This window comes from Aegilops tauschii, chromosome 2 (genome assembly GCF_002575655.3).
Source record: "Aegilops tauschii subsp. strangulata cultivar AL8/78 chromosome 2, Aet v6.0, whole genome shotgun sequence".
In the NCBI taxonomy this organism is placed as follows: Eukaryota; Viridiplantae; Streptophyta; class Magnoliopsida; order Poales; family Poaceae; genus Aegilops; species Aegilops tauschii.
This window is the reverse complement of record NC_053036.3, coordinates 547910837-547920548: the sequence shown is the minus strand read 5'-3', so window position 1 is coordinate 547920548 and position 9712 is coordinate 547910837.

Below are 9712 nucleotides of genomic sequence, written 5' to 3'. Positions count from 1 at the left end.
TTCGTCTTGACTCTCCGGTAGAAACTTTGGGGCACTCTTTGGAGTTCTATGTGTTGGTTGAATAGATGAATCTGAGATTGTGTGATGCATATCGTATAATCATACCCACGGATACTTGAGGTGACATTGGAGTATCTAGGTGACATTAGGGTTTTGGTTGATTTGTGTCTTAAGGTGTTATTCTAGTACGAACTCTATGATAGATCGAACGGAAAGAATAGCTTCGTGTTATTTTACTACGGACTCTTAAATAGATCGATCAGAAAGGATAACTTTGAGGTGGTTTCGTACCCTACCATAATCTCTTCGTTTGTTCTCCGCTATTAGTGACTTTGGAGTGACTCTTTGTTGCATGTTGAGGGATAGTTATATGATCCAGTTATGTTATTATTGTTGAGAGAACTTGCACTAGTGAAAGTATGAACCCTAGGCCTTGTTTCAACGCATTGCAATACCGTTTGTGCTCACTTTTATCATTAATTACCTTGCTTTTTTATATTTTCAGATTACAAAAACCTATATCTACCATCCATATTGCACTTGTATCACCATCTCTTCGCCGAACTAGTGCACCTATACAATTTACCATTGTATTGGGTGTGTTGGGGACACAAGAGACTCTTTGTTATTTGGTTGCAGGGTTGTTTGAGAGAGACCATCTTCAACTTACGCCTCCCACGGATTCATAAACCTTAGGTCATCCACTTGAGGGAAATTTGTTACTGTCCTACAAACCTCTGCACTTGGAGGCCCAATAACGTCTACAAGAAGAAGGTTGCGTAGTAGACATCAAGCAGTTTCTAGAGCCGTTGCCGGGGAGGTGAGTGCTTGAAGGTATATCTTTAGATCTTGCAATCGAATCTTTTAGTTTCTTGTTTTATCACTAGTTTAGTTTATAAAAGAAAACTACAAAAATAGAATTGAGGGTGCCTCATATGCTTCATCTTTTTAATATCTTTCATGAAAATAAGAATTCTGATAATTGTGTCGAAGTGTTAGAAGAAGAATGCATTAAAATGTTTGGCACTAAATCTTTGAATGATGAGCATGATTGCAATGTTGTTAGTATGAACTCTTTGACTATTCATAGTACTAATGATGATTGCACTAGTCATGATGAAAATGTCTCTTATAAGCATGTCAACTTTTGTGGAGTACATAGAGTCTGCAAGTACACACCAAATAGGGAAGATAGATTTCGCAAGAGGCATAAGTACTTTGAAACCAAATGGTTGCAAGAAAGGCTAGATGTTTGTGCTGAAAATTTAAATTTTCTTAGCCATCCTTGTGAACTTTGCAATGAACGTGGTCATTTAAATATCCAATGCAAATTGTTTCATGATCGTATCGTGTCCAAAAATTGTGATGACTTGATTTCCCTTGCACATCATAATGAACTTAGTTTGATTTTGGGTTATGAAGAAATGAAACGTATAACTAAGGATATGCCAGAATTTGTCCTTGATAGAGTTCTTGATTTTGATCTAGAAGAAATTTTTATGTATTGTGCGGTGAATTGCATTGAAAATCCTTATATTGCCAATTACATAAAGAAAAGAAAACAAATAGAAGATGAAGAGAATACTAATGAAAGGGAAGAGACTTCCCAGTATCCTCCTATTATTTCTTATGATGAATCAGGTAACGAGGAGGAGCTTCCTATTCAACCAATCTCATCAATAAGGAGCTTAAAAAATAGGGATAAACCCATACATGATGTGAAGAAGAAAAAGAAAAAACGGAGAAGCAAAGGTAAAAAGGTATCCCTCCCAAATGATGTTGCTCCTACTACTCATTGTGATGATGATAATTGCTATACTATTGGTGCTATCCATACTATTAATAATGAGAGTGGTTATGCTTATGATATGAAAAGGCCCAAGCTTGGGGATGCTATGTTTGATGAGGATGACACATTTGAGAATATATTTTCTGAAATTAATGTTCGTCCCAAGCTTGGGGATGCTACGTTTAATGAAGATGATATTTTTAGCCTCCCAAGTTTTGAAGAGCAAATTTATTATGATGGTAGCATGCCACCAATTTATGATGATTATTGTGATGACACTTATGCTATAAAAAGTAGTGATGATTATATTTATAAAACTTGTCATGATTATGATTACCCTTTTTCTGACTCTTTTAATGTGGAAACAATTTATAGTATTCGAGTCTCTTATGATACTCCCACTATTCCGAATGAGAAGAATTTTGCTTATGTGGAGAGTAATAAAATTTCTATGCTTGTAGATCATGAAAAGAATGCTTTAGATGATGGTTATATTGTTGAATTCATTCATGATTCTACTGAAAATTATTATGAGGGAGGAATTTATGCTTGTAGGAATTGCAATAATATCATGTTTCCTCTCTATGTGCTTAAATTTTTAAAGTTATGCTTGTTTTGCCTTCCTATGCTAGCTGATTATTGTTCCCATAAGTTATTTGCTCACAAAATCCCTATGCATAGGAATCGGGTTAGACTTAAATGTGCTAGTCATATTCTTCATGATGCTCTCTTTATGTTTCAATTCTTATCTTTTATGTGAGCATCATTGAAATCATCATGCCTAGCTAGGGGCGTTAAACGTTAGCGCTTGTTGGGAAGCAGCCCAACTTTAGTTTTGTTCTTTGCTTTTTGCTCCTGTTTAGTAATAAATAATTCATCTAGCCTATGTCTAGATGTGGTTTTATGTTTTAATTAGTGTTTGTGCCAAGTAGAACCTTTGGGAAGACTTGGGTGAAGTCTTTGTGACCTTGCTGTAAAAAACAGAAACTTTAGCGCTCATGAGATTAGCTGCCATTTTTACTGGAGAGTGCTTTTAGGTTGATTCTTTTAGCAAATGATTAATATACAAATTCCTCAGGTCCACCAATTTATTTCCGAATTTTTGGAGTTCCAAAAGTATATGTTTGATACAGATTACTACAGACTGTTCTGTTTTTGACAGATTCTGTTTTCTATGTGTTGTTTGCTTATTTTGATGAATCTATGAGTACTATCGGAGGGTATGAACCATAGAGAAGTTGGAATACAGTATATATTACACCAATATGAATTTAGAATGAGTTCATAACAGTACATAAGTGGTGGTTTTGTTTTTCTTATACTAACGGAGCTTATGAGTTTTGTGTTGTGAAGTTTTCAAGTTTTGGGTAAAGATTCGATGGACTATGGAATAAGGAGTGGCAAGAGCCTAAGCTTGGGGATGCCCAAGGCACCCCAAGGTAATATTAAAGGACAACCAAGATCCTAAGCTTGGGGATGCCCCGTATGGCATCCCCTCTTTCGTCTCCGTTCATCGGTAACTTTACTTGGAGCTATATTTTTATTCACCACATGATATGTGTTTTGCTTGGAGCATCATTTTATTTTCTTTTGTTTTGCTTGCTGTTTGAATAAATCCCAAGATCTGAAATTCTTAAATGTTAGAGAGTCTTCACATAGTTGCATAATTATTCAACTACTCACTGATCTTCACTTATATCTTTTGGAGTAGTTTGTCATTTGCTCTAGTGCTTCACTTATATCTTCTTAGTGCACGGTGGTGGTTTTATTTTATAGAAATAGATGAACTCTCATGCTTCACTTATATTCTTTTGGGAGTCTTAAACAGCATGGTAATTTGCTTTGGTTATGAATTTAGTCCTAATATGATGGCCATCCAAGAGGGATATAATAAAAACTTTCATATAAAGTGCATTGAATACTATGAGAAGTTTGATTCCTTATGATTGTTTTGAGATATGAAGATGGTGATATTAGAGTCATGCTAGTGGAGTAGTTGTGAATTTGAGAAATACTTGTTAAAGTTTGTGATTCCCGTAGCATGCACGTAGGGTGAACCGTTATGTGATGAAGTCGGAGCATGATTTATTTATTGATTGTCTTCCTTATGAGTGGCGGTCGGGGACGAGCGATGGTATTTTCCTACCAATCTATCCCCCTAGGAGCATGCGCATAGTACTTCGTTTCGATGACTAATAGATTTTGCAATAAGTATGTGAGTTCTTTATGACTAATGTTGAGTCCATGGATTATACACACTCTCACCCTTCCACCATTGCTAGCCTCTCTAATACCGCGCACCTTTCGCCAGTATCATACACCCACCATATACCTTCCTCAAAACAGCCACCATACCTACCTATTATGGCATTTCATAGCCATTCCGAGATATATTTCCATGCAACTTTCCACCGTTCCGTTTATTATGACACGCTCCATCATTGTCATATTGCTTTGCATGATCATGTAGCTGACATCGTATTTGTGGCAAAGCCACCATTCATAATTCTTTCATCCATGTCACTCATGATTCATTGCACATCCCGGTACACCGCCGGAGGCATTCACATAGAGTCATATTTTGTTCTAAGTATTGAGTTGTAATTCTTGAGTTGTAAGTAAATAAAAGTGTGATGATCATCATTATTAGAGCATTGTCCCAGTGAGGAAAGGATGATGGAGACTATGATTCCCCCACAAGTCGGGATGAGACTCCGGACGAAAAAAATAAATAAATAAGGCCAAAGAAGCCCAAATAAAAAAAAGAAAAAAGAGGCCATAAAAAAAGAGAAGGCCCAAAAAATGAGAGAAAAAGAGAGAAGGGGCAATGATACTATCCTTTTACCACACTTGTGCTTCAAAGTAGCACCATGATCTTCATGATAGAGAGTCTCCTATGTTGTCGCTTTCATATACTAGTGGGAATTTTTCATTATAGAACTTGTCTTGTATATTCCAATGATGGGCTTCCTCAAATTGCCCTAGGTCTTCGTGAGCAAGCGAGTTGGATGCACACCCACTTAGTTTCTTTTTGAGCTTTCATACACTTATAGCTCTAGTGCATCCATTGCATGGCAATCCCTACTCACTCACATTGATATCTATTGATGGGCATCTCCATAGCTCGTTAATACGCCTAGTTGATGTGAGACTATCTTCTCCTTTTTTGTCTTCTCCACAACCACCATTCTATTCCACATATAGTGCTATGTCCATGGCTCACGCTCATGTATTGCGTGAAGATTGAAAAAGTTTGAGAGCATCAAAAGTATGAAACAATTGCTTGGCTTGTCATCGGGGTTGTGCATGATTTAAATATTTTGTGTGATGAAGATAGAGCATAGCCAGACTATATGATTTTGTAGGGATAACTTGCTTTGGCCATGTTATTTTGAGAAGACATGATTGCTTGGTTAGTATGCTTGAAGTATTATTGTTTTCATGTCAATATTAAACATTTGTCTTGAATCTTTAGGATCTGAACATTCATGCCACAATAAAGAAAATTACATTGATAATTATGCCAGGTAGCATTCCACATCAAAAATTCTGTTTTTATCATTTACCTACTCGAGGACGAGCAGGAATTAAGCTTGTGGATGCTGATACGTCTCCAACATATCTATACTTTTTTATTGTTCCATGCTATTATATTATCAATCTTGGATGTTTTATATGCATTTATATGCTATTTTATATGATTTTTGGGACTAACCTATTAACATAGAGCTCAGTGCCAGTTTCCGTTTTTTTTTTGTTTTTGAGTATCGCAGAAAAAGAAAACCAAACAGAGTCCAGTTGACCCGAAATTTGACGGAGATTATTTTTGGACCAGAAGAAGCCCACGGAGTATCGGAGATGGGCCAAAAGAGTCCCAAGGCACCCACGAGGGTGGGGCGCGCGCCCTACCCCCTAGGCGCGCCCCCTACCTCGTGGACGCCTTGGAGACCCCCCTGACTTGTTCCCGACGACAAAACCTCTTATATATACAGAAACCCCCAGAACATAACCTAGATAGGGAGTTCCGCCGCCGCAAGCCTCTGTAGCCACCGAAAACCAATCTAGACCCGTTCTGGTACCCTGCCGGAGGGGGGAATCCCTCTCCGATGGCCATCTTCATCATCCCGATGCTCTCCATGACGAGGAGGGAGTAGTTCACCCTCGGGGCTGAGGGTATGTACCAGTAGCTATGTGTTTGATCTCTCTCTCTCTCTCGTGTTCTTGATTTGGCACGATCTTGATGTATCGCGAGCTTTGCTATTATAGTTGGATCTTATGATGTTTCTCCCCCTCTACTCTCTTGTAATGGATTTAGTTTTCCCTTTGAAGTTATCTTATCGGATTGAGTCTTTAAAGATTTGAGAGCACTTGATGTATGTCTTGCATGTGCTTATCTGTGGTGACAATGGGATATCACGTGATCTACTTGATGTATGTTTTGGTGATCAACTTGCGGGTTCCGTCCTTGTGAACTTATGCATAGGGGTTGGCCCACGTTTTCGTCTTGACTCTCCGGTACAAACTTTGGGGCAGTCTTTGGAGTTCTATGTGTGGGTTGAATAGATGAATCTGAGATTGTGTGATGCATATCGTATAATCATACCCACGGATACATGAGGTGACATTGGAGTATCTAGGTGACATTAGGGTTTTGGTTGATTTGTGTCTTAAGGTATTATTCTAGTACGAACTCTATGATAGATCGAACGGAAAGAATAGCTTCGTGTTATTTTACTACGGACTCTTGAATAGATCGATCGGAAAGGATAACTTTGAGGTGGTTTCGTACCCTACCATAATCTCTTCGGTTGTTCTGCGCTATTAGTGACTTTGGAGTAACTCTTTGTTGCATGTTGAGGGATAGTTATATGATCCAGTTATGTTATTATTGTTGACAGAACTTGCACTAGTGAAAGTATGAACCCTAGGCCTTGTTTCAACGCATTGCAATACCGTTTGTGCTCACTTTTATCATTAGTTACCTTGCTGTTTTTATATTTTCATATTACAAAAACCTATATCTACCATCCATATTGCACTTGTATCACCATCTCTTCGCCGAACTAGTGCACCTATACAATTTACCATTGTATTGGGTGTGTTGGGGACACAAGAGACTCTTTGTTATTTGGTTGCAGGGTTGTTTGAGAGAGACCATCTTCAACCTACGCCTCCCACGGATTGATAAACCTTAGGTCATCCACTTGATGGAAATTTGCTACTGTCCTACAAACCTCTGCACTTGGAGGCCTAACAACGTCTACAAGAAGAAGGTTGCGTAGTAGACATCAAGTGCTTGAAGGTATATCTTTAGATCTTGCAATTGAATCTTTTAGTTTCTTGTTTTATCATTAGTTTTGTTTATAAAAAGAAAACTACAAAAAAATGGAATTGAGGTTGCATCATGTTATTGATCATCTTTATAATATCTTTCTTGAGAATGATGGTTCGGAAAATTGTGCTCAATTGTTAGAAAAAGAAGTCAATAAAATATTTGTACAAAATATTTGAATGATGAGCATGATTGCAATGTTGTTAGTATGAATTCTTTGAATATCCAAAATGCTAATGATTATTGCACTAGTCATGAGAAAAATGTTTCTTATAAGCATGTCAATTTTTGCGGAGTGAATTGGGAGTGCATTTGCACACCAAAAAGGGAAGATAGATTTTGTAAGAAGCATAAATATTTAGAAACGAAAAAGTTGCAAGAGAGGCTAGATGATTGTGTTGAAAGATTTATTTTTTTCGCCATCCTTGTGAACTTTGCAATGAACGTGGTCATTTAAATCTCCAATGCAAATTGTTTCATGATCAAATCGTGTCCAAAAATTGTGATAACTTGATTACCCTTGAGCATCATAAGGAGCTTAGTCTTCTTTTGGGATATGAAGAAATGAAACGTATAACTGAGGGTATTCCAAAATTTAATCTGGAGAGATTTCTTGATTTTGATCTAGAGGAAATTTATATGTTTTGTGCGGTAAATTGCATTGAGAATCCTTATATTGCCAACTATCTAAATACAAAAAAACAAATAGAATATGAAGAGAGTACTAATGAAAGGGAAAATATTTCCCAATACCTTCCTAGTGTTTATTATGATGAATCAGGTAACGAGGAGGAGCTTCCTATCCAACCAATCTCATCAATAAGAAGCTTGAAAGATTAATTAAACCCACACATGGTGTAGTGAAGAAGAAGAAAAGAAGAAATAATAGAGGTAAAAAGGTATCTCTCCCAAATAGTGTTGCTCCTATTATTGTTGTGCCTCATGAAAATGAATCAAAAATAATTGTGGAGGATGATGCACTTGATGATGATTTTGTTATGCCTATTGCTTGTTGTGATGATTATGATTGGGAAGATAATGATATCCCTTATGATCTTGAAAATCTTTTTATCACTTGCTTGGAAGAATATGATAATAATGTTTGCTATATTATTCGTGCCGTTCATGCTATTGATAAGAATGATTGTGATGATATGCAAAACCACAAGCTTGGGGATGCTATGTTTAATGAGTATGACATGTTTGAAGATTTATTTGCTAGAAAAAATGCTTGTCCTAAGCTTGGGGATGCTTTGCTTAATTAATATGATCCTTTGATTCCTTCCACTTTCGATAAGAAAATTTATTATGATGATAGCATGCCTCCTATTTATGATGATTACATTGATAAAAGTGGGTTTGGAAGAGTGTCGACTCTAGGTAGTAGTGATCCCACTATTTTGGAGGGTGTTTAATCTTATTACAATATTGATGAAAGTGGATTTGGAGAGGTCATGACTTTATTTAGTGATACATCCACTATTTTGGAAGAGGTTTCAATTGACTATGACAATAAAGTTGCTATCTATGATGATTATTATGATGACATGTATGCCATAAAGAGTGATAAATCTTCTATGCTTGTGCATCATGAAAAGAGTGCTGTATGTGATAGTTATATTGTTGAATCCATTCATGATGTTTCTGAAAATTATTATGAGGAACCAACTTAAGATAAGAATTGTAACATAAAGAGAGCATCATGAAGCATATGACTAGCACATTTAGGTCTAACCCACATCCTATGCATAGGGATTTTGTGAGAAAACAACTTATGGGAACAAGAATCAACTAGCATAGGAAGGCAAAACAAGTGCAACTTCAAAACAATCAACACATAGAGAAGAAACTTGATATTATTGAGATATGTAAGAGCATTTTATGCGACCATCATTGAAACCATCATGCGTAGCTTAAAAGGCATTAAAGAAAAGCGCTTGTTGGGAGACAACCCAACACTTTTACCTACTGTTTTTATGTTATAACATGATTAAGCTGCTGTAGTAATCATGTTTTATTGCTTTTGTTTCAATAAAGTGCCAAGTAAAGCCTTTGGGATAATGTTGGGTGATAGTTGATTTGACCCTGCTGAAAAACAGAAACTTTTGCGCTCACGAGAATATAGTCTAATTTTTAAAAGAAGAGTGCTTTTGAGTTGATTATTTTTGCAGAAGTTTAATATACAAATTGCTCACGTGGTTCTAAGTTTTTCATAAATTTTTGAGTAGCAGAAGTATGGTTTGAGTACAGATTACTACAGACTGTTCTGTTTTTGACAGATTCTGTTTTCAATGCATAGTTTGCTTGTTTTCTAGTTTCTATGGATTATATTACTCAATATAAATTGTGGAAATCATATGCTACAGTAGACATTGTGTGATAACAATTATGCATCTTTTCTTTGACAGTACCAAAAGTGAAATGGTTTGCTCTTTATCATACTAACCTATCTCACAAAGTTCCGTTAAGTTTTGTGTGATTGAAGTTTTCAAGTTTTGGGTGAGATGTTGATATGAGGAGAACAAAGAGTGACAAGACCCAAAGCTTGGGGATGCCCAAGGCACCCCAAGTTAATATCCAAGGAATATCCA